The sequence below is a fragment of the Lissotriton helveticus genome, chromosome 9, assembly GCF_964261635.1.
Source record: "Lissotriton helveticus chromosome 9, aLisHel1.1, whole genome shotgun sequence".
NCBI classification, from domain to species: domain Eukaryota; kingdom Metazoa; phylum Chordata; class Amphibia; order Caudata; family Salamandridae; genus Lissotriton; species Lissotriton helveticus.
The window spans coordinates 749,229,001-749,234,363 of record NC_136070.1 but is presented as its reverse complement, the minus strand read 5'-3'; the positions used below and the strand labels follow the sequence as shown (position 1 = coordinate 749,234,363).

The window sequence follows — 5,363 nt, the reverse complement described above, 5'->3', positions numbered from 1 at the left end:
TGGTACCAAGTCTCACAACAATCACCATATCCTCTTTATCATTTCGTGCTAGAATTATCACGTCGCGCTCTATTGTAGTTTTATCCCCAAACTACTCGTGTAGGCCGATTGGCCCGTGAGATATGCATGCGGAAGTAAACACCCTCGGTAGAGCCATATGTTACTAATCCTTGCGTCTCGTTCTTTGCCCCGCCCATTTTTCCTTTCCTTCGGGTTTATCGCATACACCTGAAATCAAAGTAAGACGCGGTATTTAAACAGCTCATTATTGCTCAACCTCCTTTCTTGAGCTGGCTACCACGGCGAAAGTTTTTTTGAGAACCCCATCTACATCATGGCGACAGGCCACAACGAGGTAACTTTTTGTAATCAGTTCATTTAGAATGTGATTACGCTTAAGGGGAAGTGCAGAAGAAACATTATTCTCGCTCTTCTGTCTTCTTGTTTATACTTCTGACGGAATAGCAGTGCTCATGACCCCAGACCTAACAGCTGAAAACATCCTATTCTTATTACGACGTCCATGAAGAATAGGTATGGTCCATTATTTAATTATCTAGTAACATCGTAACAGCCTTATTTAGGTCCTAATCCTGTCACATCTTTTGCATTAATTTGGTTCTCGCTTGTCCCCTAGTGTTTTTACCTTGTAAAGATCATCAACGATATTTGCAACTATTCTATTCAACAAGAACCATCTACAATTTATACAGGTATAACGGTTTTTTGTATCCATCATATCCTATGCTATTATTGTAATCCTTTTGCGCAATTTAGTAGCCAGTTTTATAGATAAACTGAGCAGTCACTATGAACCTTTTATTCGCTCCAACAGAGGTCCAGTGTGTTCTCCTTCCAATACATCAGGCGGCGCCTGTTTTAACAAAGCCCCATTCCGATAGGCCAGGGGGGGAGAGAAAAGAGAAAAAAAGTATCAAATAAAGTTGTGGCCACCAGGAGAAAATAATCAAACAATAAGGTAACTATTCATATATATTTATCTAGATTAAAAAATGGATTACCGCATATAATCCAACGAGTAAATACTATCCATGATGATAGAGACGATATAAACTGACAACTTTAACTATTTACCTTGCGATAATCCTTTAAATGCAATTTGTAATCTCTTATTTAGTTCTATTTAGTTTAATTGTTGCCCAGCTTTAGACGTGGTTTTAATTCAATGTGTCTCTTCCACAGTTTTGATCATAATAGGCATGGGAGCGATATATTCTAGGTGTATAACTCACCTTTATCCCATAAAAGAAAATTGAGTTACATCACATCTCTATGTAAGTAACTAGACTAACAGCTCTTTTTCCTTTCTATCCTTCCCCCCCTCTTTCAAACCCCCCCCCCATTTCCCTCCCCCTTTTTTCCTTCCCCCCCCCTTTCTTTCCCCACTCCTTCCCTTCTCCTTCCCCCCTCTCTTTTTCTTCCCCTTTCTCTTTCTCCCCCCCCCTCCTCCTATCTGGCTCCTATAGTGTCTTATAGTATTGTGTAGAGGCTGTTTAGAATAACATCACACATGATCACCTCAGTTTAATACATGTGGTAGACCAACTCTGTCTTTCACTCCTCCTCCTTTTTTTCTTCTTTTTCTTTCTCTTCGTCTTTTTCTTTTATCACTTGTCTTTCCTTCATTTATTCTTTCTCTACTCTTCCTTTCTTTATACATAATCACATAGCTTTGACCATTTTGGCCATTCTACCACCTCATTACATTGATTGTAAACTAGTAGCGTACTAGAAGAAGGAAGTAAAACATGAAGTAGGTTTGAACTAAGGAGTACATCAGTGTATTAGGTATCACAGTATCCATATGTTTATATTATTATCTTATAGCAAATACATAGAAACATTTCAGTGTATATGTCATTGTTTTTTTAGATTAAAAGTGTAATTTTCTAATGTGCTAATGAGTTCCGCCAGGATATATCCTATAGTGATACCAATCATGTACAAAATTGTGCTTTTTAAATAGAAATAAGACCTAGACCCAAGATTGATCTAATGGTAATATTGGAGTAATACCTCTTTTGTGACATGGTTTTTAAATGTTTTTCAGTGTTGAATGTAATGTCCTTTTGCAATTGACGGACTCCTGAAGAAGGCAAATGCCGAAACGCGCGTAGAGTCTCCATCCATCGCTTTGCTTACTCCACTAGCCCCACTCAAGATCATTGTCAATTGTGTTGTTTAACTCCTTTTGTTTTCTTCATCTTTTTTGTGATGTAGTATGTTCTATATTGGTTATGAAGCATAACATGCATATGGTTGCATTTTAAATGAAATAAGTGTATTTATACTCAAGAAATGTTTATCAAAATAAGAAAATATCAGAAATAAAATTCTAAAAAATAAAAAATAAAAAATAATTTTTTCATCCTGTGAACTCCCTTCATGTCACAATAATTTCAGTTAATTGTATGGTGTTCTTGGGTTTATTGGCTTTTTATCACATTCCACTACTGTTTGCTTTACAAAATAATACGTTATGACCTAATCAGATAACGCGCTTCTGTGCCGTGGTGTGGCTTAATCAGATAACGGTTTTTGCACCGTTGGATGGCTGCTAGTTAATTATTAACCAAACCAGGGTCAGGAATAGGGGGATCGATACAGTACCTATAGAAATACATCACACCCACTCCACGTAGACTATGTCCATATTTACAAATCTAGGCATAGTGAAACTAGTAGAGTTTGTGTATACCGTACCACCCCGTATCCCAATATACATTCATATGCATTCTGAAAATTGGAATTATGAAATATACGAAACACAATCACATGTACTATATGCACAAGCAGTATAATAATGCTAAACATATAACGCATATTTCAAACTCAGTATGAGTAAATTGTGAAAACTACACATGAAATGGCTCTTTTATACAGAAGAAAAGTGCGAGACCATTTCATCACAATCATAAAGTATTGTATGAAAATGCTAGAGGGTAGCTAATGTCTCTTGACTACCTAAAATAGAAATTCAGTTCTCTAAGAATAATGTCTACTTTAAGCAGAAGATAAGTGTCCCAAAAAATTGTAAATATTTTGGAATTGAGGGAGGAGAGAGGAGAAAAAAAATGTGTTCCATTTCATTGCTCTACTTTTAAAGTTGAAGGCCAAATTTAAGTTTGCAGGGAACTCCGTGTGCTAGCTTGCTCAAAGTCATTCCTTCTGCTCTGGTGAAAACATCATATCATTTAGACTGTCGAAAAAACTGTCAACAGCTTCTTGCGAATGTTCCACTAAGTCTGAAAAAGTTGTTACCATGCATTCATGAGCATGATTGCCTTCATTGATGTTTTGATCAGCATAGATGACTGAAGGTCGTACCTGATCGATGCTGCTTTCATCTCGTACTTCACTACCCCTCAATCGTAGTGGTGAAGTCTCCACGAATGCCGTCATCAGGATAGGTAGCCGCTGGGGGCAGCACAATGCATGAGCCGTTACCGGACCCAACAAGGTTTCTCCGTCCAATGGCACATCCGATTGTAGTGTCAAACAGGTGTCTAACACGCATTCTTCGCCGCATAGCAAGCACCTTAATACAGGCATAACACAATGTTGCCACATTGGTCTAAATGAAAGAAACCAAGTCATGTTCTAATCCCGTAGCCGTGCTAGTCCAAGGACTCTAGTTATGCGGTCCCGGTAGCCAATGGCTAGGATCGTTTCTTCCCTTGTCGCAGGTGTTTTGTCTGTGACATGGTTTGCCATAGCGAAATAACAGGATCAAAAATAGGATGCCTGCCACCAGTCCCAAAAGGAGAGGAAGTCCGCCAAAGATGGAATGGACAAAGTCTGGAAAAATACCCAGGATGGCTTTGAATGGGGTTAAAGCTCCTGAAAACACTGTCTTAAATACATTTGAGACACCACTGGTATCAGAAATATTTAAGATTTTGTTCAGAATTTCTGCGAAATGTATGGGGGAATTTGTTGATAACAATGAATGAATCTCTGCCGTTGTCCTTGCAACTTGGAGATCATACGTTTCTTTTGATGACGTTAGCCTGGTCGGCGTCTGTAGGAGCACTGTCTTCATTCTGCTTAAAGTATCAATTCGAATAGAAGCAATTTTCAAATCGGGCCATAACCTTGCCTCCCTGTCTGGAGAATCGTTTGGGAACAATACTCGTTCACAGCACATGACCTTCCTAGTCACGGTTATGAGATAAGGTTTTCCGGGCAGCAAACTACAACATCTGCGATCTACTATTAGAATGTAACTCCCGTTCGAGAGTCTCCTAAAGAATGGTTCTATTTGTGTTGCAGGTGTGCCTAGCTGGTAACATGAAAGGTTATTTGAAGTCCCTTCACAGGCTCCATGCAAGCTAATATCCTGACACAGAAGTGTACCGCTTAGTGATCTTGCACAATTATTGCCACTAAGAAACACTTTCTGGCCTTTATTACTGACACATTCGTGTGTATAGGGCAAGTTCCATGTTGACTTAATGTACCCTTTACCCAACCTTTCATACTGGCCTGCCTGTATATATTTTTGGCAGTATTGAAACCTGAAAGTAGATATCGGAATATTTATTATCCCATGTATTATCCATTCAATGACAGGTCGTTCTGACATTGTTAATGGTAATCTTTCTAGTATTTCAATGCTCAGGATTGTATAATCAGCACCCTTCTGTGCCATACTGATTTGTTTATCAGTAAGGTTAAAGATATTAAATAATAACGTTGTGTTGATTAAACGCCAAGGCACATAGCCTGAACGCAGATTTTGTAACATCCAGCCTAGCTGTACAATAGAACGCAATTGGGAGTGACCGTGTTGTAACATCAGTAAGTCTTGCGATATTATATCGATTGCTGAAGACACAATGCTGTCCAGAGAATATATTCTGGAGGACAGAGTCATTAACCCATTGTCCACCACAGAAAGTGATTTTTCCAAATTAATACGGTCAATTTCCCGTATTTTCTCTGCTGTCTCAATTTGAGTTTCTTTCCAGGCTTCGTTATAAGCTGCATATATAGAGGCCGCTATGAAACGTTTTTGACGCTGTTTGCGTGGTCCCATAATGAAATCACGCAAGTCAGCACCTTCTGTAAGTAAAGTTAGGTGTTGCTTAATTTCTGCCAGTGTGGACGTTTGTAGCCATTGAAGGCAGAGCTTGCCCACGTTGTAGGTGGTTACTATCCCTGGATGTTGTCTTTGGGAATATCTAGGGTCTGGCCTGGTCAATGTGAACCCCTGTATTTTGTTCAGGAATCTGTCTTGACAGTTATTTGTATCTGTGGGCCAGATCAACCATTGTTTCCATTCAGGATGTGTTCTGTTTTGGTTTAATATATGGTTTACCTCTATCTCAACATCTATAGAG

At 38.9% G+C, this 5,363-nt stretch overlaps 1 long non-coding RNA gene across 2 annotated transcripts; it reads left to right on the top strand.

Annotated features, from left to right (window-relative positions):
* Window positions 1–219: 219 nt before the first annotated feature.
* LOC144782959 (uncharacterized) lies at window positions 220–2,390 on the top strand. 2 transcript variants are annotated; one of them, XR_013601335.1, is made up of 6 exons: window positions 220–355; window positions 466–534; window positions 638–713; window positions 836–979; window positions 1,204–1,295; window positions 2,072–2,390. It is a non-coding gene; the product is annotated as an uncharacterized LOC144782959 (long non-coding RNA). The 2 variants fall into 2 exon arrangements; XR_013601336.1 differs by having other exon boundaries at window positions 308–355; window positions 469–534.
* The last annotated feature ends 2,973 nt before the right edge of the window (window positions 2,391–5,363 follow it).